The sequence below is a fragment of the Osmerus eperlanus genome, chromosome 4 (assembly GCF_963692335.1).
Source record: "Osmerus eperlanus chromosome 4, fOsmEpe2.1, whole genome shotgun sequence".
NCBI lineage: Eukaryota > Metazoa > Chordata > Actinopteri > Osmeriformes > Osmeridae > Osmerus > Osmerus eperlanus.
This window is the reverse complement of record NC_085021.1, coordinates 7641265-7667798: the sequence shown is the minus strand read 5'-3', so window position 1 is coordinate 7667798 and position 26534 is coordinate 7641265. Positions and strand designations below refer to the sequence as shown.

General features: G+C 44.4%; 1 protein-coding gene across 1 annotated transcript in view; it reads left to right on the top strand.

The window, feature by feature from the left end:
• Positions 1-7102: 7102 nt before the first annotated feature.
• camkvl (CaM kinase-like vesicle-associated, like) overlaps positions 7103-26534 on the top strand; it is a 32775-nt gene continuing 13343 nt past the window's right edge. The window contains exon 1 of the mRNA XM_062458486.1: positions 7103-7303. The gene's annotated coding sequence lies outside the window, so the exon portion shown is untranslated. The remainder of the gene's footprint in view (positions 7304-26534) is intronic.

Below are 26534 nucleotides of genomic sequence, written 5' to 3'. Positions count from 1 at the left end.
TTTTAGACTGGTCCCGACACTGTATTTTAGAAAGTAAAACTTGAAAAGTGGGGGGAGAGTAGTCTGAATTGGGTTCTGGAGCTGTGCTCCAACTCATACATTGCACTCATTCGCCAGCCGTGAGTGTTTCCAAGCTCGTGAGTTCATATCCACCAGTTGCACGTATTTGGTAGCAGCTAGTTTCTCCTATGATTTAGCTCACAACAGCCCACAGTTTCTGTGCACTCACTCACCCATGTCAGGTGACATCCTGCTAGGACAGTAATTGGCTCTTATCTCAGACCTTCCCCGAGGTGATTGGTTGGAGTGATCAGCACTCTGCACGTGACCTCTACAATGAGCTTCCGCCCACTGAAAGCATGAGCAGCATTAACTCAGATTTATACGCCCAGCAAGATTTGGAAATTACATGTCATGGTGTGTAAAAACAATTTGTATCCTGGCTGGTATTTGCAAACATAACGCAAATGACTATATCTATAACAATTATTCCATATATTATACCATTTTATGCCTCACTTTTACATTTTTGGACAAAGGTAAAAGGCATGCTGGGAAAATGTAAATCAGAAATGTTTTGATTGGTCAATGTGTGCTTAACAACCAATCTTGAATAGAGGTCGGAATTAGCAGAGTCTAGCCAATTCAATGATGGCGACGCTCTGGTTCGAAGCTTATCCGAAATCCTAGCAATTAATTTTTGTTTCCGGCAGACATTTGGTATGGGGCAAGAACCTTTGCAGCTGTACTGCCCTTTTAATTGTTCAACTGAGAGTAGTCACAAATGGGAATGACTGCAGGAATTTTCCGTGTAAATTCTAGATAGGTAATTACACAACAGCCTATAAGTAACAGCATTAACATTAAAAGCATCTTACAAAACTATGAGGTGGCATTTATTTTCCGTAAAATATGTTTATCCGAACGTTTTTTTCCAAACGTAATGTATTTTGCCCAAACTTCATCTTTGTGTATCCTGATATGGCTTATATATTCATTCAACACATTACATTATTAACAACCAATTTGGCGAGATTTCTTCTGAAAATGTTTTTTTTTTTTTTTGTGCAGTTAATAAACGTGGCAGGCTGAGAATATTAAAGGTTAGGGAAAAACGAGATGTTCCATGTATTTCTTTACATTGATCCATTTTTGCCTGTAGATGGTAGCATTGCATCATTCAGCAATGGGATCCACATAGCCTCAGTTTTACAGTAAAGCTCTAGATTTTAGTTTTTTACTTTTTCAATCTGTTTTGTCGTCAACTCTGCCTGCCCAAGTCTTTTCTCAGGACGGCCATAGACAAGGGTGATACAACTGAACTGAACGCAGTAATTGTCCACAAAGTCTATTTTTCCGTCTAGGGGGACCTCATTAAGTAGGAACTGAGGCAGGACAGCTGAGGCTCCAGGGGGGAACATGAAAGAAGACGGACTACAAGAACATTGTTTGGCCCTGTCAGATATCTTGGCTAATTTGACCCTCTGTGGTCTATGGCGAGCTGTTGTAAATAATGACATAGTAAATCACACTAATCTGTCCCTTGGCCCACTGGATGGTACCTCATTCTACCTCTCTCTTCCTGTTTTCTCACACAGACACACAGACACACGCACATGTCTGCACATGTGCACACACTCACTCACATGCTCACACACGCACACACACACAATATCACAAGTCCAATCCAGTGTGGCAGTGAAAATCCTGACTTGCTTGGGCTTATAATAGGTGGCCAAGGCAAGGTCTTCTAAGTGTCAAAAGAGAAATCGGTGCGTCCACAAAGACAGACGCACATCCTCGCTATGATGATGGAGGAGAAGACAGACGGAGGAGGAGAGGAGAGGTAGGCGGTCACACTGTCCATTTCTCTGATGAAAGGAAGAAGGAAGATATATGCAGCCTTTCCAAGGACGAAAAAAAACCTGTCTGAAAAATTTTCAGTTGCCTTCTGTGTGTGTGTGTGTGTGTGTGTGTGTGTGTGTGTGTGTGTGTGTGTGTGTGTGTGTGTGTGTGTGTGTGTGTGTGTGTAAACATGTGTGTGTGTGGGCTGGTGCATCTCTGTCTGCCTGCCTGTCTGTCTACCTGTCTGCCTGTCTGTCTGTGTTGATCTGAATGAGTTTCTATCTAAAATTAGACGTCGCCATAAAAATGGACGCCGCTCGGAGATATTGACAGATATAATTACAAACGAAATCCCAGCTGACAACTAAACACTAATTGTACCCAGTCATTGTGTTGTTTTAACTAACGATGACATACATTTTCTCCCACAAAGGAGAAGAGTCTGTTGCGGGGGATAGCAAGCCCAAGCCACACTGATAAACTTGTATCCACCACACTACACAGTGTTGCTAAGTGTTTTGTTGAAATTATGTAGCTTACTTTACTGTTTCAGGAGATGTGTTTTAGAAAACAAATAGAATGGGGTGGACCCAGATAATCTCGAGTCCATTTTTGGGATGCGGCACCTCAGGGGGCAGAGAAAATGGTGTGACCCAGATCATTATGGCTCTCCTTGAAGAGACACTCTTTTTATTTATAACCTCTGGAATCGAGGGACTCCTCTTCTCTCCTTTCCTTTCCTTTCCTTTCCCCCACACACACACACACACACACCCTTTAAGGCCCCTAAAGGGCCACGGAATCTATCTTACAGAGCTGAAAATAATCAACCCAATTAACAAGAAAGGGTCACTGGTAACACACTGGTGTGTGTGTGTGCATCTATCTGTCTTTCTGTCTGTCACTGTGTTTTTGTATATGTGTGTGTGCGTGTTGGAACCGTTCTCTGTCTGTCTGTCGCAGTTTGTGTGTGTGTGTGTGTGTGTGTGCGCATGTGAACCCATCTCTATAGTAAAGGTTGTTAGGGCAGTCTAATTGGTGACCACTGTCTACACTGACAGCAGTAGCAGACGCCTCTGAAAATATCCCAGGTAAACTCAGCTGGTTGAAACAAATGAATACACAACACTGTGCCACCAGGATGGGCACGACTTCTGTCTCCCCAACAATCAAAGCAATTGAAGAAACTCTCCAACATGGTTGTGGTTGTGGTCTTCAAGCTCAGGAAGCATTTAAACTCATCTTGTTTTGCCCTAAACTGTCAACTCTTCATTACGTTTGCCTTTTGCCATTTATACCTCATCCTGACATATAGGCTGTATGACATAGACACACTGACCAGCAGTATCAAATGTTAGTTGTCATTAAATGCTTCATGCTTTTGAAAACTTCCTTCTTTGTGCAATTAGACTCTCCACCTTACTGGACATTGTCATGCAACCAGTAACAGCATACTTTCCATATTGTCTTTTTCATCATAGTAAAAAACACCCATCTCTGATTCGTCTTTTCTTTTTTGAAACTGGAGTTGAAGTTGGGGAGAAGGGGCCCGCCCTACATTACAACTTTTATTTAGCCCTCGTAATTAAGGCCAGCCAGCTGTCAAGTTTGGTATAGGATTCTCTCGATAAACGTTTGACTTTTCTTTCTCTCTTGCTCATACTTCATCTTTCTCTCTCTCTTTTCTCCTGTCTTTCTCTCTCTCTCTTTCCGAGCATGTATTGAGAACTACTGTCAACATATTGGCCGTACGTGCGCTGTAATACCTCAAGGCTTCGTGAAAGATTATTTACCTCCACAGTATCATCTCCTGTGAGTCAACCTGCCAATTCAGTCAGACAAGGAGACCTTGAGATGATTGGCGTGACCACTGAATTGGTAAATAAATGTGAGGGGCTCATCCAATTTTGTCCTGAAACCCTTCTCTCATACAAGGATAATGTGCCCGTGGTCTGTGTCTGAGGGTTAACTCAAGAAGTCCTGTCATGGATGTGTATGGATCAGACATTTTGTGAAAAGATAACATTGACAGGATTCCATGCACATCTGTATCCATAGTATACATCACAATGTTAGAGCTTTGAGTGTGTGTGTGTGTGTGTGTGTGTTGGTCTGTGTGTGGGGTGTGCTTGTATGTATGTATGTATGTATGTATGTATGTATGTATGTATGTATGTATGTATGTATGTATGTATGTATGTATGTATGTATGTATGTGTGTGTGTGTGTGTGTGTGTGTGTGTGTGTGTGTGTGTGTGTGTGTGTGTGTGTGTGTGTGTGTGTGTGTGTGTGTGTGTGTGTGTGTGTGTGTGTGTGTGTGTGGAAGTGAGGGTTAAGATAATGGTGATGTGTTTTGGAACTGTTGCTCTGCAGCATTATGGTTGAGAGGAGGAAGGGGCCTAATTATACCCTGCCTCTGACCCACACATGGCCTGCTGCCCAGGGAAGAAGGAGGTGTGTGTGTGGGTGCGTGTGTGTGTGTATCTGTCTGTGTGTGTGTGTTTCTTTATTTGTGTGTCTTTCATAGAGAGAGAAAGAGGGAGAAATAATTCGAGAGGTAAATTGAGAGAGAGAATAGAGAGACAGAGAGAGGAGAGAGAAAGAGAGGGACAGCGAGAAATAGAAGAAGGGTAGCTTCCGACAAAAGGAAGTGGGAAACGTTCCAGTGGAGGCCATACTGAGCGACCATCAGGGTGGGTGTGTGTCAGTGTGTGTTTCATGTTGCGTGTGTCAGTGTGTGTGTGTGTGTTTAGCGTGAATGTGTGGCAGTGGCCAGCCACAGCAATCTCCTAACAGGTCATGGTTGCTGCAGAATTCAACATATGTTCCCTCGAGGCTGGAGCAGGGTGGCCTGCCGCTCTTTTGGGATTTGATTTCAAATGAAGACTGTAAAGAGTATATTTGCATGTCATTTCCTGACCTAAATTGTACTGTATTAAGGCTGTAGTGTATACATGATAATTATACATGATAATTCTATGTGATAATTAAAAGTATTTAAATAGGAACCCGCTGAGCAGATGCCTGAAATGAGTCCTGGTGCTGTGCACACACACACACCTCTTACATTTACATTTATTCATTTAGCATGCTCTTCATGAATATTAAAAAGCCATTCAATACGGCCAAAGCAATAAATAAATATACATCATGGTTTTCAACCTCTGCCTGTGCCAATAAGGTTTGATGGCTGTTATTTTCTATGTGCTCCCTCCTTCCCTCTTTGGCTCTTTTTCTCTCTGTCTCTTTCTTTTCTGTCTTTCTTTCTCTCTCTCTCTGTCTCTCCCTGTCTCGCTCTCGCTCTCATTCTCCCTCTCTCTCATTCACTAATGTAATGATTTTTTTTTCAAAACCACAGCAGAGGAAAAGGTGAGAAACCGGAGGAGAAAGGGTGAGAACAGCTAGCACAGAGAGAGAGAGAACAGGGTGTGGATGAGTGGAGTGGGGACGGAGGGATATGAGAAAGAGGTGGAACAGACATGAAGGCTCTACCAATGAATTTCAGCCTTGAGAATCGTACAAGCACAGCCAGTGTTGTATCAAAAAGGAAAAATCAGATTGTACGTGTTGGAAAGGTAAAAAAAAGGCATAGATGGACTGAATCTTACAGGGAGGTTCTCTAAAAACTATGCAGTTTTTTTTGTACTTATTAATTGGACAATGAAAATGTGTTACAGTCTTATTTCTAGCGTAAAGACAAGGGAAGAAGTCAGGCAGACACGCACACATTGCTAATGAACATGTTCTCACAAAGAAACGGAAGCCAGCGACAGACTCAAGGTTTCCTCGTGAATGTGTGTGGGCAAAGACTGCCGTCAGCTGCTGGACAAAAGACAATGTCACTGTGTGTGTGTGTGTGTGTGTGTGTGTGTGGGGGGGGGGGGGTGCATACCTGCTTGTGTGTGTACTTCTGAAAGAACATAGAAGAAAAAAGAAAATAGGAATATATGTTGTCACCATTACAGTTAGAATTTAGCTTAGAAATAAGTGTTGCTGTAAGATAGACATACTACTCCAAGCATTCTTCCACAGTGCAATGCACAAAATCACTACGCACACTCACACACATAGAAACACAGTGGTTAGTTCCTGTGTAATTACAGTAGCCATCTGTCATTTGAACACACTCACACACACACACATGGTTGGCCTCACAGACACACAACCACACAGTACTCTTTCTTGATCTCTCGTACACTCTCTACCCACACAAAATCTTACACTCTCCACACACACATACACAGTGCACACACACCCAGTAAAGTGCAGGACATCTGGTAACACACATGGGTAACACTACTTAAGTCTTACATGAGTAACACTACCTGTCTTACATGGGTTAGACTACCCAAACACACACATTTGGACACACTGACTAGCACCCAGTGCACACATTCACCCTTGAAAGCTCGCTGACCACCATTATCTTTTCTGGCAAGCTCCATGTACTTTCATGAGGTTAGCCTTATTAAGGATATCAATTTGTGTGTCAGTGTGGGGGCGTTTGTGTGTAACCTACATGCCTGCTAGTGCAGTTTATTTGCATGTGGGTGATGTCATTGTCACAAGAATCAGTGTATTCCCAGAGCATGATGAAATGATGAACGTTGAGGTATAATCCCATGGTTTAATCCCAACCACTCTCAATCTGAAAGTCTGTAGAGACGCTGCTCTCTGAAGCAATGCGGGAGCCAGCCTGTCAGATGGACAAATTTGATCAATTCTGCCTCATTTCTATTGATTCCTTTCGAACTGTAAATAATAATGTCAAATAATGTTTACAACTGCTTTGTTTGCAGAACACGAATATTTGAATGTGAAGATTGTTAACAGTTGAAATTGGTAAAATCTTATAATTGTCATATTATAAATGGTTAAACCTGCACAGGTGGCGTGGAGGACAGGAGCAAAAAGCAAAATACCCAGCCAGAGATAGAGAGACAGAGAGATACAAATAGAGAGAGAGAGAGAGAGAGAGAGAGAGAGAGAGAGAGAGAGAGAGAGAGAGAGAGAGAGAGAGAGAGAGAGAGAGAGCGAGAGAGCGAGAGAGAGCGAGAGAGAGAGAGAGAGAGAGAGAGAGAGAGAGAGAGAGAGAGAGAGAGAGAGAGAGAGAGAGAGAGAGAGAGAGAGAGATGAAAGCCCAGATTATTTATCTCTCGTGGGGAGAGAGTGACTGCGTGAGTGGGAGGGGAGGGGAAGAGAGGGCGGCAGTCATTGCGCGCGCTGTCTGAAACACGCAAAAACCTATTTCCACAGACAGGCTGACAGCTAGTCGTATGAGGGCAGAAGCTAACCAGCCATTTGCTGAACGTAGTATCATACTACTAACTACTTGACTTGTCCAGTTCATAGTCATTTCTTAAACAGAAAACTTGATTCTGACGCTCCTGGAAAAGTTTATTTTTGGATAGCGCCACGAGCACGCATCCACATCCCGGCACAACTGCGACAACAGCAGGTAAATTGAGAGGAGACGCTAGTTTATTTTTTGTCTTTCTTTTAAAAAACTTTGACAGTTTATTGAGTGGGGTATATATCTGGCGAGGGCATGGATAGCCTGTGTTGCGCTGCAGATGCGTGGCCGCGTGTATATAATGACTGCAGTGAAAAGTGTATTATCAAACAGAAAAGCATTATGTTTCGTCCAGTAATGATTTTCCTTGTTCTTAAATTCTTATGAGCGGAATAATTTTTTCTCAGTTTTCACCTAGTATCTCAAAATGTTTGCGATGCCATTACCCTTGTGCCCAACATCCATTGAATTCAATTTGAAATGGTTGGTCGTTTTGAACTACCCCAATTGTGCGTGTTTGACTCCGACAAAAGGTTTACTGGCCCTGTAGGGTCCATGCCGATTTACTGGTATAACAATCACAATGGAGAAATATGAAAAGCCTACAGGATAGAGATATAACGCATAAATCGTTGTATTTTGCCGTATGGTTAACGTAGCGTAATAGCCCCATCATATCAGTAGTAGTAGTAGTAGTAGTCGTATGTATTGGAAATGGCTGGTATGGTAATCATAGATAGACAGTTTGAGATCTATCCAAAGTCGGATTTTTCATCGCTCCCCTATAGCGAGATCAGCAAATCTGCAGAGAGACTGAATATGCCTCATTACGAGAACGAGTCCCAGTCCCTGTAGAGCCGCTGCTCGCTGGCTTCATCCATATTTATCCAATCAGAGAAATGAGGAAACACACAGAGCAGGAAACATCTCCTGGCAATACTCTTACCACTCTACTTCTCCCCACGGAGAGGGGAGAGATGGGAGGGGGGGGGGGCAGGGCAGGGAAGGGGAAAGAGAGAGCAGAAATGGAGAGCAAAGAAAGTGACTAGTGACAGAGAAGAGATCGGTGCACTGGTGTGTGCTATGTGCGTGTGGTTTATATCTGTGAACTGGGAGCAAGAGATCAGCTATACACTATAACTACCTCCCCCCAACTCCACCCCCACCCCCAGGCAAGAAAACGAGACAACAGGAATCAAGGGACGCACATCTTTGATCTGTTACATCTGTATTTTGTGTCATGAGTCATGACATTTCAACTGCAGGGCTTCAGCTGATGTGCACACCACACTGTCCTCATCTTTACCAGCAGACAGCCGGCCGGCTCTTCCTTCCCCACGGCCTGCTTTCTGCTCTCCGTCTCTGACTGTCTCCGGCTGTCTGTCCCTCCAGCTGTTTGTCGGCCTGCTTCCGTGTGCCTCCATCCATCATCAGTCCTCCCATCCACCTGTCTGCCTCTTCATGTGTAAACACCTGTCGAGCAGCGCAGAGGTTTCCAGCTCAGTTCTGCCTCCAGGCTCGTCCAGGGCACGGTGGGTCTCATGAGAGCTCTCTTCCAATTCCACGAGTTCAGAGACCACTCTAACTAAACCAAGTTTGCTTGTCAGTTTTTCTCGAGGGTTTGGCAATTAATGAGCAAGTGAGTGAGTGAATGAGTGTTATCCATGCAGAAGAAGGTGGGTTTTACAGATGAGTCCTGTGGTCTCAGCTGAGCTTCTCAGATTCCCCCCCCCCCCCCCCCCACACACACACACACACACCCCACCCCAACTGGAGCATGTCATATTTATGGTCACATTTTGACCGGTCTTAGATGTATCCTGTGATTGGCTGATAGGAGGGTTATTCAAGCGGGTGATTGGTTTCATTGGCATGAGGCGTGTGGTCATGTGATGGCAGATGGGAGATGCTGCATCTCGATACCCACACACCCTTTGGCATGTCCCAAAATCAGTATGTCCTGTGACACAATGTGACTTTTTGGTGTGACTAATAAAGCACACCAAAAACTAGGAGGACCTACCACCTACCGGAGACAACTGTACAATACCAGACTGATATGAACCTATCTGCACCACAAGGCAGAATATCTGTGTACAGCACCTGCTTTCTAAGGGCAGCTGTATGACTAAAGTAATAAGTAAAAGTATGCTGTTCAAGACACAGCCGTCGTCGTGTGGTCTTCTCCTCCAAAAACTCATATCGAACTCCATAGTGAAGAAGGCAGATTGCAGGAAACAATATGGTTTAAATTGGTTTGCGTGTTTTTTCTGGTAATCTTCATGGGGAATATGCCATGTCTGATAAATCTGGTGATAGAACTCTCATGGTACTCAGGATTAAAGATGAACAAATAAACAATGAATGTGCGAGTATGTGCATGTTTTCGATGTGTGTGTGTGTGTGTGTGCCTGCGTGCGTGCGTGTAAAATATGAGTATTATGAGCTGTCTGATGTTTTGTGAGGAGTGGGAGCTGGGATCTAAAATAAACAGATTACTACTGTCTGCATCTGCTGCAAACCTCTTGGAGTAGAATGTTCTAGCATCTTTATTGCACTGGAGTTTATCAGCAGAACTGCGGCAACAACCTCCTTTGTCTGAGTCACAAACACATACAGTATATATAAATACAAACTCAAGAAAGTAATACACCACTGCTAGGGGTTAGGATTACAGTTAGTTCAGTCAAGACAATCACGTATTAGATTTGAGCATTTATTGTTACATGACATGGACATGTAGATTTAACTTTGGCGGAGTGGATGATCTAAGGGAAGCATTCCCTGCCTCCTCAATGCAACACATACATACATGACATATGAGGCAGGGAGCAATAGAGATATAATCCCCCGGAGGGATCAAACAGACAGACAGCACGGGGGAGAAAGGGGATGGTGGAGGGCGGCAGCAGCACTGATCATACAACAACCGGGGTGAGTGTGTGCGTATCCGCGCGTCTTTTAAAGACGCCTTATCGGACGTGGCCCAATGGATATGCGCTGCTAACATGGGTGTGGTTGTGGGCGGAGGAAAGGAAGGTGGAGTAAGATGCCTTACGTCCCCGATGACTGACGCGCGCTGCCCGATTGCCCTGCCTGAACTAGCTGTGCTTATGTGTGTTTCCTTGGCCAATATTATTTTTAAAACTTTTATCAGCAGGAATTCTACCAATTGTATTTATTAAGACTGTCATACCCAAAAAAATTCACTGGGTAGGCTAAATATGGACCATATGTGGTCGAACTACCAGTGCTCAATTTAAAGAATATGAAATGGTCTTTAAAAGCATTTTAGCATCTATGGACAGCCATTGTCAATACATGCCAGATCAGGTGTGTAGATATACTGTGTTCATGAGAGGAGTTGAGGTGTGCTCTTCTCCTGAAACACAGCTCAATCTAACTCCCAAACATCAGATATCTTGGATGAAAATGATATATTGCTGAATATCTAGGATAGCCTGACTAGACTGTAAAGTCAATTCTAGCGTTGCGACAAGAACAGATGTTCACAGACTTAAGCAAGAGTGTGATTTATTGAGTAAATGTTTAACCCCATGAATCATGTTGATCATTCTGCAATGTGCCAGTTTGCACATCAGACCCAGATATTACATTATTGATCAAGACTGTTTTCCAGTGGAAAAACTGAAAAGGAACCTGAGTGATGATGAATGAACCCATTGTAAGATTTACAGTTGCATCAATGCTATTGCCCATGTTACATGAGTTATAAACTGAGGATTTTGTGCCCAATGCCTTAAATCAAAATATTTAAGATCATAAATAAATACGTTGCATGTTGTATTTGAGATCTTGTTCTGGCACTACGTTGCACAGACTGCACCTAGTACATTGTACTATGTGGCACTAGAGATACAGTATGTTGTTACTGTTGCATTGTCTTTTCATCAGAATTACGTAATATTGTAGTTTAGCGATACTTCTACAATATGCATGGAAATGTTTGTGGAGTCCCTATAAATGTGCCGTTTTTAAAACAATAAACAACCAATTAGTGGCTCAATAGATGGTACATATATATTTTTGACCATCTATTGAGGGAATACTATGCAATGTTGGGCTGAATACTGTACAGCTCTGTAGACAACAATGCATATGACAACAACAGGTTGGTTGCAATTGAGGACACAACTTAGTTGAATGTTTGTTGATGTATAGATTCTGCCCTGTACATAAATTGTTTTAAATCCAACTTCAAGATCAATTATATAAGTCTCCATGCATGATGCGCGCCTTGTGTATATCAACAAGGGAAATGAATCCAACAGGACCTTATGATTTAGTCAATATAGCGGTCAATATTTGTCAATAAAGTCTGCAGGGTCTTTATTGGCGGTTTGATGGAATTCCACATTGGGTCATTAAATAACTCTGTTCTGGGTCTAATGTGTTTCTACCAGTGAGATAATGCTCAACTCAAAAGATATTTACATTGGCATTAGACATGCTGCCTTTAAATATCTCTTCACTGCCTCAGAGATTTACCAGACAAACCAGACTGCAGCTGTGTTGAGAGAAAGCTGCCACTAGCTTTGTATCAACGCACATATGTCACCCTACTGTCCATGAGACAATGTCAGAGTAAAAAAATATATATATATATTCTAAGAGATCAAATGTGAATCATAGTCAGTTGGTTCACTATTGGTCCAGTTTTTCTTGCCTTTTCCCACTCTCCACAACATCTAATACGACTGTGATCATATTTGTTAATAATATTATGTGGACTGATGTGATTTAGGAGAAACCTAGTTTGTGGGTAGATGTTTCTGGAAGGCAGGCGGTCTAGTCAGGGCTGTGTGGAGAGACAGCAGTGAGGTACAGACACCCACAGGAGAGTCAGGGCTGTGTGGAGAGACAGCAGTGAGGTACAGACACCCACAGGAGAGTCAGGGCTGTGTGGAGAGACAGCAGTGAGGTACAGACACCCACAGGAGAGTCAGGGCTGTGTGGAGAGACAGCAGTGAGGTACAGACACCCACAGGAGAGAAACGTCCACGGACACAAAAACTAGACCTCTCTCAGAGAACAACCCACACCTGGCTGTGTTACATAAGGATCGGCCGGGGGACAAACGTGTATGTGTGTGTTTATAGGACTGCACAAATGTATAATACGATTAGTGGGCCTTGATACAAGTTCCCCTAAATCCTGCCACCCCCAGCCCCTCCCCACCCCAACACTCTCCTCTACTTCACCCCCATCTGGTTCTCATCTACTCCAGCTGAGGCCCATGTCCCTGTGCTAAACCCCCACAGCTACCACGTGCGCACACACACACATTAACATCTCAGCTCTGTATGCTGGAGTGTGCTTGAGTGAATGGCTTTACAGTGGGCTATGCATTCAAAAGTGAGGGCAGAAACAATTGAAAGAGTAGCAAATTCAGATTAAAGCAATGAATCACATTCCACCCCAGATTTTGGTACCCGGAAGCAGCGATGCATTCCCTGCGCCTGCACAAAGGGGGTTGAATTAAACTAATAAAATCCTCATTATTGTTGTATATCATCAGGTGGAGATGGATTGCCTCCTGCTAAAGAGAACAATTGCTACTTTTAATCAGACAGAAACTCTAGGTGCTGAGCACTGAAATGCGCAATAAGTAGAAGCGCATTACCTCTCCCCCCCCCCCTCAACACACGCAACGCACAAGTGAACCCACACACGCACACACACACACACGGAGGCAGGTGAAAAACAAACAGATGCCTACACAAACAATCAGGACCCGTATACAAAAGCTAACATGTAACCTAGTTCATATGTTAAACTTTGTCCTCTGTATATAGACGAGCTACAATTCTCAGACATCTGCTACTGGAAGCTTGTTGCACTATTTGTCAGTCTGGGAGGATTGTAATAGTTGCAATCGGTCCAACAGCCCTTCTACAGAAACTAAACAGTATATAAAAAACAACAACAAACAAAAAGGGGACACCTTATATAAAAGAGAGAAGAGTTAGAGTGTTTTCATGTTGGAGAAATCTCAGCTGTGTTTTGTTGTAGGGTAGCAGGCAAAGCAGCTTGATGAACACACAAAGCTCAGTAAACACATGAGAAGAAAGAATGAATTAATGATGAGTTTCTTTCACTATCCCAATGGCATTGGTGCTGTGAGAAAAGAGAGATGGAGGGTATGAGGAGACAGAGAGAGAGAGAGAGAGAGAGAGAGAGAGAGAGAGAGAGAGAGAGAGAGAGAGAGAGAGTGACAGGGCGAAGGAGAAAAACACGGGGAGACAGAGGAGAGACAGTCAAACTACTTCATTACAGGGGGGATCTCTTGGAATATGCTCTCTCCGTCCACACCTGTCATTTCTCCATCTTTCTCCAGCTTCTCCGGGTGACACTCGTTCCTCTCTGTCCATCCGTTTGGTTGCTCTTCGTTTCTCGCTCCTTTCATTCGCCCCTTTCTTCTCTTCTGTTCTTCGCGTCACCCTTCCTTCCTCGGCCATCCCTCACTCTGCCTCTGCTCTCTCGCTCTGTCTCGTCTGGCCTTTCTTTTATTTATCTCTCTCATTACTTTGTGAGTGAAGTGACTGTTGCCCTTTTTAAAAACAGAAATGGTTAAGGAGATATGGAGCCAGTCGAGGTATATGTAGAAAACAATCTGGTCCATTTGCATGTCTACGTTGATTGAAATTTCAATGGTTTTATTTTATTTTATTTTTTTTTTTTTGGGGGGGAGGGACAAAACTGGCTCCATATCTCCTTCACCCTTTTTTCCGTATGCATGACTTCAGTATACATGCTACAAAGAAAGTAAGATGAAGTGCTTTACAAAGTTAAGAAAGGAAAATTAACACTCAAAGCAGCTCATGCTATCTTTAGCGGACCCCTAGGGCTTGTACAGATGGAAACAATAGATGGAAACGAAGGTTCCCTTCACAAATGTACAATGAGTTTTAAGCCCATTCAGCTGTATGTCTTTTACATCAATAACATATTAGCTTCATGAGTTAGAATCCCATAACCATAGAGTTTGGCAAGGTTGACTCACAATGCACAATGTCACTTTTTAATCCTGGTTATTCGACTGAGTTTGACAACTCCCGCACGAGATATGGAATAAGCAGAAGGCTAAGCAGTAGTCTAGATATCCTAAATTTTATGCCAATAACGTAACTTTAACAAGCCTGAAAGCCATGCACACACAGCGCTGTAATATGTCCAAACATATTTGTCACAGCGGTAAGAACGACGGTACACGCCGCCAGTCTTGAATCACCAGTTGCCAGTTTGCGTCTGACCTTTGAAGCGAAGACTACACACAGTATGTAGGCGCACCATGCTTTACATATGCTGCACGCACGTCCGTTTTGGACGGTCGTACATTTTCCAGAACTATTAGCACGTTGTCATGACACGTTGTAGTCATTGTCTGATATACCCTGAAACTAAACGCAAGAAGCTTGGCAGAACACGGTCTTTTTTGTAATGTCGTAACATGTAACGTTAGCCTTGAGAAAGAAGCGTTAAAAGACGAATGTTACCTCAGTGACTTTTCTGGGTGTCTGTTGGCAGAAACAATTGTATCTCCAAAACCTATTTAAGGGTTTTGAATGGAGCATTTTCTTTTATGCTTGAAAACGCAGAATTCTAAATAATCTATGAACACCGGTTTCATTCAACATAAAAACCACTGTTTAGCAATACCACAACTGACCAATACACTAACCTAATTATGGTTAAGTCCAACACTTTCAAATATGATTGACAACATTTTGTTGTAGTTTATGTGTTGCTCACCTTGAGTCAGGATTGCTTTGAGAAAATAATTGACAATACTTGCAATTGACTCAATTCAGCAAGAATACTCAGGTGTTAAATGGTTTGTAACTTAAGCCAGTCTCATTAAGCTATCTGCAAAGCTGTAAACTAACGCACACTCAGACTGGTAAATACCTGAAGATGTAGACTGACACAGTATCAAGGTTTTTCATTGGCCCTGAAAAAAGAAGCTGTTAAGAGAACTAGAAGACAAGTGGGTTTCTTGGTTGGAAAGCAAGCTGCTGTATCTGGGAAACAATTCCAGTCCAACAGAGGCATATGAGGTGAGTGGAACTGGAAACAGGAGAGAATCATAGCTGGCCACAAGGAAGCCTTTTTCATTCATCACATGTTCTGCAAGTCAAGGTCCATGATTTCTTCAGGTGAAAGATTGTGGTTAGTGGATAATCTCTCATTTATTATTTTTGTCTCTCTTTCTATCTATCGACATATCTATCTAAATATTTGACTTGTACTCGTTCCCTCTCTCTTTTCAGCTATGTATTTATCTTTCCCTCTTATTATCTTGTTTTGGCTCACACTCAGGATGGATGGCTTTAATACTGAGCTGGTTGGAAAGGTGCTTTCTCAGTTAGCCTGACTCACAAAATGAGAATCACGTCCTTGTTTTTTCATCCTTTCTTTCTGTCCTCCTACAGCTTTCCTTCACTCTGTACCCTCTGGACTCTGCTCCCACCGTCCCTTTCTCTCTCTCTCTCTCTCTCTCTCTCTCTCTCTCTCTCTCTCTCTCTCTCTCTCTCTCTCTCTCTCTCTCTGTCCCTCTCTCTATCTCTTTCTCTGTCCCTCTTTTCCAAACATGGAGATGGTCTACTGAGCATCGGTAGGACGCATGTGTATCTACTCATCCAGTCAATAGGAGGGATGTAGTATTTGGAAGATGTGCTAAGACACATTCACACACACCACACACACACACAGACAGACACACAGCCAGTTCTACACTCATCCAGAATGCAAATATCCAAAGTATGCATGTGCACAGGTGTTCCTTCAGTAGTCCTCTCAGTATTCCAGAGGCTGTAAAACAACACTCACACACACATACTGTATATATGGCTATACAGACTGTGCAAACAGTACATGAGGAGATAGAGGAACAGGGATAAAGAGTGAAGAGAGATATGTTTAGCCCACCTCACCAAAGAAACGAGCTAAAAAGGAAACTGAAGAGAGAGAACATGCTCTGCCTCTCCTCTGACCTGGTTCCAGATAATCTGTTCGGCGTCTAAAGCCTACTTTAGACATTACCTCCTCACTGTATTTATAGAGGCTTTTTTGGTGTGTGTCCGTGACTTTCAACTAGACAAGAAACCCATTCGGACACATCATTCAAGGTCATCAGAGAGAAGATCAGATCAGGAGTTGGACACAGTGGACTGGAAGACCCGAAGCCCGCAAAAACACACGAGCATTCGTTGTTCCAGATTTGCTTCGGGGGATAGAATACAATTTGAAAATTCGAGTCTGAGATCAATGATTGATTGATGATGATTGAACACATTTGAACACATTTAACCCTAAACTGTCACTGGTAAACGCATCTCTTTTACTGCCTAGTTACTTTGACAAGGGGCCAGGGGCTGAGCTTCTCACATCATCTACGTACTGTATATCATGTCCTGGTGCTAACTGGGGGTCTCTCTTCTGACACATCCAGCAAATTTCACAGGTAGCTAGAATGTTGGATATTATATATGATGTGAAAGGAGAATACCCACACAGTGTTTCGAAATAGACTTCCAGCTGGCAGGGCTAGTGCTGAGCCAGACACTGTGGGTTTTTGACAGGCCGTCTCCGAGGTAGGATCTGGGAGAGAGGGGCTGCAGCCCAGTCACGGATATCTCAACTTCAATCACCGTTCCTCCGCTCCTCTCTTTTCTCCCTCTCTCCACGGAGGGGATTTTTACTTTCATAAGTCTGCTATCTTTCGGAAACATTTCACACAGCGCTCCTCTCTCTCTATCTCGCGCACGCACACAGACGCGCACGTCTTGGTGACGTTCCCACGCGCGTCCGCTCGCACGCCCTCATTGTCTCTCTTATCGTTCTTTCGGTCTGTAGATCGCTTCCTATGTTTCCCATCACTTCTCTCTCAGTCTCCTTTCACTTTGTTCCTCATGTTTGTAACCCTCTGCCCTCCTCCTGTTCCCCCGTTCGCTCCCCCAAACGCACATGTGGTCTGCTTTCTCAAGGAGGGCCGCTGAGTGAGCCCACTGGTACACTGGCTGTTGCTGCACAGTTAAATTCACAATGAGCGACATAAAAGAATGAGGCTGAGAGAGAGAGAGAGAGAGAGAGAGAGAGAGAGAGAGAGAGAGAGAGAGAGAGAAAGAGAGAGAGAGGTGCGAGAGAGTGAGGTGAAAGAGAGACCGAGAAACGTTGAGTGTGATGTTGAGGGAGACAGTGACAAAGAGGCAGAGAGAGAGAGAGAGAGAGAGAGAGAGAGAGAGAGAGAGAGAGAGAGAGAGAGAGAGAGCGGTAAAGAAGGGTGAAAAGAGGAGAGCATTGTAGAAGTGAGAGTGTAAGAGTGTGTCTGTGGGGAACCCACTCCAGAGAGTAAACAACACCCAAGTAAGGTTTATGAATATCTCATTAGCCGGAGCGCTTCAGGCGTTTTTCTCCTGTAACTGTAACACACAGGTAGACCTGCAACATGTGGAAAACATCCAGACAGGCATGTCACTGCAAATAGCACAGTCCAGGATTGAGCTTACATTTACATTTAGTCATTTAGCAGACGCGTCTGGATAAGAGGCAAGTAGGGTGAAGTGTCTTGCCCAAGGACACAGCGTCAGTTGGCATGACCAGGAATCGAACTGGCAACCTTCGGATTACTAGCCCGGTTCCCTCACCGCTCAGCCACCTGACTCAGTTTAGAGTGAATTATTTATCGTATTAGCTGCTTGGAGTGTGTGTATGTTATGTCCTGTGTCTTGTTTCACACAATCTCTTTCTATGCCGAAATTGAACTTGATTATTAGTCAAGGTTCATTGTGATATAATTTAATAATTAATAATGATAATAAATATCATTTAGTCTAAGTCATTTACTGAAAATCAAATATTATCAGGATTTTGTTTACTCTTTTGCAACAAAATAGCCTTGCAAATGTCTTCAAATGTCCATTGGAAACTAATGCAAGCAGATACAATTCATTGCCTTCTTCAGAGGCTCCTCTCCATCTCGTCCTCCTCCCCCTTTTTAAGAGACAACAGAAGCACAAACGTTTGATACAACAAATGCAGACATGGAGAAACTCATTTGAAGTGGAGTCCCATTTGGGGACTGGTGAATATTTCATAGCTCTAGCCGGCTGGTCGCTGGCTACGGTGATCCCAGCACATTACACCAGCCCTTAGTCGCTAGGCTAATTAGCCAACTCGTTATTAGTACTTGGGTTGTTATGCTAGCTTGTGGATCTTAGGAACACAAATGGTCACTAAGGCACAAGCTAATAAGGATCTAAATAAAGAGAAGTGTCTGCAGCCTTTATTCTTTTTATACACAAGAGGTTGGCAAACATTAGGCCCTAATGTTAGCTAGCTGTGTTTCCCAAGATGATAATGTTGCAATTAGAATATATAATATATAATTTGTCCCGAAGTAGCAATCTGATAAAAGTTTGGCACAACATCATCAGTATTCTGTAACCTCGTCACATGCATTAGTTTTGACTGGGGGGGCGGGGTGGGGGTGGTTCTGGAAGGGGGGGGGGGGTTGCAGGGGGGCGGGGCTAGGGACCCCCTTGTGGCCCCCCTTGATGTAGAATCTGAAATAATTACATAAAACATTTTTCCGATCACATTTGATTTCCAACATTTGATCTTTTTGCAAGAAACCACAATATCAGTAGAATAGAGTTGATGTGACTGATACTGATAATATAATGTGAATGTAAAAAATTGAAGGGAAATGCAAATAAGTGGTGTAATAATTATATTATGTTAATGTGTGCAATGCAGTTAAGAAAACTATGTGACAACAATAATGTTTAATGGAGCTGTCCCCTGTAATAGTACAACTGGCCCCAGCTTGCCCCCCAGGTCTAGAATCTCCACTGGTTTTGACCTGATGTGTAGCATAGTGCTCTACAATACAATGATACACCCAGGATGCCTTCACTACATCCTGGGTGTTACCGGCTGTACTAAACTGACGTTCTTACTCTAATGGCCTTTAAAACCAGTCATCACTCTTTTATTATGTTCTGCTTATTCCAGTCACTCGTCTTACTACTGTTGCTTTTCTCTTCCTCTCCTTCCTTTCCCTCAATTCCCTGGAGTTCAACTGACCTAATTCACAGCTTCTTAGGGTGTGCATCTCCCTCACTCCCCTCTATTCCCTCTTCCGCTCTCACCCCTAACACACGCACACATAGTGGGGAATTAGTGGTGATGCAACATGGAATAGCAGCAATTCTCCTCAGGGGTATATTTCTTGGTTTGTCTGGCATAAGTGAACGTCAAGCAGCAGTCACATTGCTGTGTCTCACTCTTTCTCCCTTCTGTTTTCTGCGGGGTTATGAATAAAATCTCGCTCAGCTAGCAACAACGGCTTAAGCAGAATCCATTTTATTCATGCTAGGAACTAAGACAAAGCCCACTTTCAGTGCCTGTCTCTTTGTATCTCTCATGCACAGACACTCATACTCACACAGCACACACAGACAGTCAGATCCATTACTATGTACATAATATGGACTCCATTATTGTCCATTAGAATCAATCAGAGATCCCACTCACACACACAGATATCGTAGGCCCGCTGGTTTTCCAGAAATCTGTTATAAATCTGATATATTGATGGAGCGCCGACGTTAACAGAGGTCTCTCCTCGTGATGCCCGTTAGTCGGAGAGCGTATTTGTGTGTGCGTGTCCTTGCAGCTAGGACACACACTGTGGTTCATTAGCATATCAATGTGTGCATGTGCGTGTCTTTTACGAGGGCCCTGCGGGGCAGCAGACGCGCTGACCTGAGCAGAGCAGTCTGTGTGAGAACCCTCATGTTCCGCGGACGCAAAGGTGTTGTGGGGGGTGGGGGGGGGGGGTGCAAGGGTCAGGGTTAGGGGGGTCCACGGCTGCAGGGTCGTGGTTAGGTTTCGAGGTTGAAACAGAGGGGGTTCGACGGCTCAGACTGCATTTGCCGACTGTTAGTTTAGCATCTCAGCCGTGGAGAGACAGAGCCAGAGACCCGCGTGTGTCGTGTCACGTTCTGCCTCGGAAAAGCCAGGAGTACATGTGGTCGTGATGGACTCCGAGAGACGCACACGTGCGCTCACTCAGACGCACTCTTCACGCAGGGCCGGACCCAAGAGAAGGCTTCATTTATCCCACGGAGAACAAACCAGGCTATAAAACAATGTCCACACTGGAGTGCGTGAACGTGTGTGTTCATGAGGACAATGCTGTCACGAGGACCTATTTGTTTGAGTGTGTGTGTGGGTGTGTTTGTGTGTGTGTGTGGACTTTCATGTTTGAAATTGAGTAACAGGCATAAGGGAGAGACAGAGAGAGACAGAGAGGGAAATCTATTTCACCACATAATAAACACAAACAAATCGCTTCCATCAAAGCAAAAGTGGATTCTAAAGCTACTCCCTGTTTCAGCAGTCTATAAATGGCTCTCACATCCTTCCTTTCCCTGAAAAAAAAGAAGAAAAGTGATCTGATTTAACTGGATTGGTGTCATCTGTGTAGAGAAGATCAGCCTTAATGTTATCCTGTCATGCTAGATCAGATCTATCCTGAAGGAGGAGGGGGGGGATGCATGTTTAAAGGATTGAAATGCACCCTAGTCCACCTCAGAGTGTATAAACCTGGTGCACTAAGAAGCCCGACTTGGAGAGAGCACTCAGAACAGAGCTGGAGGATGCTCTCCCTGTTGGAAGAGCTCACACACACACACACCTAGCCATGGATATGTTCATACACGTAAACATGCACATACACACGCAGACGCAGAGACGAGCAAACTTATAAACACGTATACAGTCACACACGCACGCACGCCGAGGGAGGTTATGCTTTCAGTCACTGATTTGATTCATCCGTCTTTCTCTGCATGCTGTTGTGTGTGTGTGTGTGTGTGTGTGTGTGTGTGTGTGTGTGTGTGCTGTCTAAAGAAAGGCCTCCCACTGAGACAGTGCTGTCTCTTTTTATCAGTTGTAAAGACCCACAAGACGCACAGGTGTGTTCAGACACCAACAAGCTCTCTATTCCTAGTGCTCTCATTACCTCGTTCCAAGAGGTGTTAACACATGCACTTACATGATTTCCCACACACACTGACATCCAGGTTTTACCTTGACGTTTGCTCCCTTTTGTGGGTTTCAGTAACACACATATAAGCTACATGCACACCCATGCATTTACTGATTTTAAAGGACAGCGGTTGGTTGTTAGTGAACAGTAATATTTTGATTTGACACTGATACAGTGTCTGTCAATACAGCATGTTGGAAAATGTTTCCTCTTGTTGACAGGATCAGGGACATTTTGAATTATGTTGTAGATAATGATACACATACTGTTATTAATAATAATGAAACAATACTTTCAAAACAAACTGTCTCACATGGACACACATACAAAACATCCATTAGGCAGCACACAAACACGTATACACACACATACAAACTCCTAATACACACTTTCATGTACACTCACAACACACCAGCATATCTTCCCTTTGTTGGGGAGAATTAAACCTTAATCAGTCTTAATGTGTAGAGCTACGGAACGTGGGAGGTTATCCATTTATTGGTCGCCTACACACACAAACACACACACACAATCATACACACTCAAACACACGCACACAATCATACACGCGCAAGCACAAACACACAAGCACACACGCATGCCCACACGCACAATCCAATCCAAACACACACAATCACACACACATACACAATCACACACACACACATCTACACACACAATCACACGTACACGCACACAATCACACACACAAAACAACTCAGAGGCATGCATACATGCAGCACACACATGGAGCCCGAACGCAAAGAAGAATTTATGATCAATGGTACTGAGCATAATGTGTGTGTGTCTGTACCAGTGTGTGTGTCTCTCGGCAGACTGTTTTGTCTTCGACCATTTGATGCCGGTTCCCACTCAGATGATGGCTGCACGTCCAACTGCCAGTGAAGCTGGATCTCATTTTAGAATTGAGAATTGAGAATTTAGAATGTGAGTGTAGAAGACACCCCCCAAAACACACAAACACCCACACACACAGAGAAAGGGAGAGAAAGAGAGAAAGAGTAAGAGGAAGATAGAGAGAGAGGGGGAAGGAGTGAGAGACAAAAAGTGAGAGAGTGAGAGAAAAGAGAGAGGGGGGATGCTGAAGTTGTAAACCGGAGAGCGTGCTCTACAGAAAGAGAAGTTACTAGAGGATTGGCACTTTCGACTGTTTCCAGTCCCTCCATCAGATACGCTTTGAATGGAAAGGGAAAAGTCATGTTGTGCTGTAGGAAGAAAAAATCTATTATTGTACCTCTACCTTTTATGCAACACATTTATATAATGTGGCGTTCATGACACCCTCATTTCTCCTCCGCCATCTGCAAATGAGTAAAATCCCTCTCTCCCTTTCTCCATCTCTCCCTCTCTCATGCGGGCGATTGATTTTATGTTTGGTTCAGCTCGGCTTGGGATGCAAGTCTCTGCTGCACATCCCACTCAGTGTGTGTGTGTGGCCTGTTGAGCCCTATACCTCTTCATTGTACACATCAGAATCAGAATCAGAATGGGATTTATTCGCCATGAAAGTTTGCACAGACAAGGAATTTGCTTTGGCAGGAAGGTGCATACAATAAACATATACCTAAAATTTAAATATGTGGACTATCTATACTAAGGGTACATAAACTAGCAGTACTAAGTGGGATTAGAATAGAATTAAATATACAATAAAATAAAATATAAGTTGCCGTAAATTACAATATAAAAATACAAAAATACAAATATTACAAAAAATACAAATGTACAAGATACCATTTTGTAATGCAGTGCAAAAAGCAGTGTGTTTTAAGCAAGAAGTCATTAGAGTCAGTGTGGTCCCTTGGCCTTGTTGAAGAGGCCAACAGCGGAAGGGAAGAAACTGTTTTTGTGGCGTGAGGTATTGGTGACTGAAACAGGGAGTGACTGAAACAGGGAGTGTCCAGGGTGGGAGGAGTCGGCCACAATCTTCCTCGCTCGCCTCAGGGTCCTCGAGGTGTGCAGGTCCTCGAGGGTAGGCAGATTGCAGCCAATCACCTTCTCAGCAGTGCGGATGATACGCTGCAGTCTGCTCTTGTCCTTGGCAGTGGCAGCAGCGTACCAGACGGTGATGGAGGAGGTGAGGATGGACTCAATGATGGCTGAGTAGAAGTGCACCATCATTGTCTTTGGCAGGTTGAACTTCTTCAGCTGCCGAAGGAAGTACATCCTCTGTTGTGCTTTCTTGATGAGGGAGCTGATGTTCAGTTCCCACTTGAGGTCCTGGGAGAGGATAGTGCCCAGGAAGCGGAAGGACTCCACAGTGTTGACTGGGGAGTCACACAGGGTGATGGGGGTGAGTGGGGCTGTGTTCCTCCTGAAGTCCACAACCATCTCCACTGTCTTAAGAGCATTGAGCTCTAAGTTGTTCTGGCTGCACCAGGTCACCAGGTTGGCCGCTTCCCACCTATAATCAGACTCGTCTCCACCAGAGATGAGCCCAATAAGGGTGGTGTCGTCCGCAAACTTCAGGAGTTTGACGGACGGGTGACTGGAGGTGCAACTGTTGGTGTACAGAGAGAAGAGCAGAGGAGAAAGGACGCAGCCCTGAGGTGATCCGGTGCTGATGGACCGGGAGTCAGAGACTTGTGTTCCCAGCTTAACGCACTGCTTCCTGTCAGACAGGAAGTCTGTGATCCACCTGCAGGTGGAATCAGGCACGTTCAGCTGGGAGAGCTTGTCCTGAAGCAGGGCGGGGATGATGGTATTGAAGGCAGAGCTGAAGTCCACAAACAGGATCCTGGCATAGGATGCTGGGGAGTCCAGGTGCTGTAGGGTGAAGTGGAGGGCCATGTTAACTGCATCGTCCACAGACCTGTTGGCTCTGTAGGCAAACTGCAGGGGGTCCAGTAGAGGGTCAGTGATGGATTTAAGGTGTGCCAGCACCAGGCGCTCGAAAGACTTCATTACCACAGAGGTCAGGGCGACGGGTCTGTAGTCATTATGTCCTGTTGGCCTTGGCTTTTTGGGCACAGGGATGATGGTGGAGGACTTGAGACAGGCTGGCACATGGCATGTCTCAAGGGAGGTGTTAAAGATGTAGGTAAACACCAGAGACAGCTGGTCAGCGCAGTGCTTGAGGGTGGCTGGAGAGACAGAGTCCGGCCCAGCTGCTTTGCGGGGATTCTGCCTCTTGAAAAGTCTGTTAACTTCACCCTCCTGAATGGAGAGAGTCGTCACTGTAGAGGGGGGGAGGTGGGAGGCCTCCTGGGTGGGAAGGGGTAGTTCAGGACTGTCCAATTGTCTTTCAAATCTGCAGTAGAACTCATTCAGGTCGTTGGCCAGGCGGGAGTCGTTAGTGGAGTGGGGGGCTCTGGGCTTGTAGTTGGTAATCTGCCTAAGCCCTCTCCAGACAGAAGCAGAGTCATTTGCAGAGAATTGGTGTTTTAGTCTCTCTGAGTACAGTCGTTTAGCCTCCCTCACCGCCTTGCTAAACCTGTTCTTCGACTCCTTGAAACTTTCTTTGTCCCCACTCCTAAACGCAGCCTCTTTCTCTGACCTCAACCTTCTGAGTTTAGCTGTAAACCAGGGTTTGTCGTTGTTGTAGCTTACCCTGGTGCGTGTTGGTATACAGCAGTCCTCACAGAAGCTGATGTATGATGTCACAGCCTCTGTGAGCTCATCCAGACTATTGGTAGCAGTCGTGAACATGTCCCAGTCAGTGCAGTCCAAGCACGCCCGCAGATCCTCCATAGCTTCACTGGTCCACTGTTTTGATGTCCTCACAGCAGGCTTACAGCGCTTTAGCTTCTGCCTGTATGCAGGAATCAGGTGGACCATGGCGTGGTCAGAGTGACCCAGTGCTGCTCGGGGGACCGCATGGTATGCTTTGCTGATTGTAGAGTAGCAGTGATCCAAGGTGTTTCCTTCTCTGGTAGGGCATTTGATGAATTGTCTATATTTTGGGAGTTCTTGAGTGAGATTGCCTTTGTTAAAGTCGCCTAGCCCAATAACCAAGGAATCCGGATTTTCATGCTCCACACTCAGTATCTGGCTGGCGAGCACACGTTGAGCCTCGTTGACGCTAGCCTGCGGAGGCATGTAGACGCCGACCAGAATGAATGACGCAAACTCTCGTGGCGAGTAAAAAGATCTACAGTTAATAAAAAATGATTCCAGATCAGGAGAACAGTGCTGCAGAATCACTGTCACATCTTCACACCAGCCACTGTTAATGTAAAAACAAATACCACCGCCTTTCGTTTTGCCAGAAAGCACAGGGTCACGATCCGCTCTCAGCAGTTTGAAACCTGCTAGCTGTAGCGCAGAGTCTGGGATCAGTTCACTCAGCCATGTCTCCGTAAAGCACAAAACGGAAGATGAATGAAAGTCTCTATTTTAGTCTCTGTTTTAGTCTCTGTTTCACATGTGTATGAGTGTGTGTGTGTGTGTGTGTGTGTGTTTCTGTGCGTGTATTTGTGTGTGGCTGCAGGCTTTGCCTAAGGCTATTCTTAATGTGATGGGCAGAGATGGTGCCTGCCAGGTAGATATCTGGAGCATTCTGCACACACACACACACACATACACACATGCACCCAAACTCACACATTTGGTCACTCACTGCCTCATTTCTCTGGGGACACACTTACTGTACCAGGACCAGAAACACTCACCGAGCAAAAGTGCCAGGAGACAGGAAAAGAGGGTGTGAGGAAGAGGGTGGGTGAGAGACAGACAGACAGATAAATGGAAGGAGCCAGAGAGAAACAGAGACAGAGAGAGAGGACGACACTAATGAAGAGAAGGGTGAAGTGACAAAAAAAAGAGCAGAGAGAGATAGATTTGGGCATTGTCTGGAGTGTGTCTGGGTGCGACCTGGGTTTAATAGTATCAGACCCACCAAAGATGTGTTTTCTGTGTGTGTTAGTGTGGTCTTGTTTACAGTAACTACCCGTGTGGGGTCTCTTTTAGTAAACTAAGAATAAAACCTCAAGTGCTGTTTTGATGGTTAGGGGTTAGGCATAACACAATTTTGAATGGGAGTTCATTGTGGGTGCTCACTAGGATGGTAAACCTATGTGTGGAACAATCTTTCCTGCTGTGTGTGTGTGCGTGTGCAGTGTTTTCTGAAGGTAAATTCTCGTTTTTAGTATTACTTTAGTGGTACCTATCATGCCAGTGTGGGAAGGTCTGTACAGTACACTGTGTGTTCCTCTGTCCCCTTCATCTATACCTCCTCTGTTCTCTCTGTCTTCCTCCCTCCTTCTGCCTCCCTTTCTCTCTCTCTCTCTCTCTCTCTCTCTCTCTCTCTCTCTCTCTCTCTGTCTCTCTCTCTCTCTCTCTCTCTCTCTCATACACACT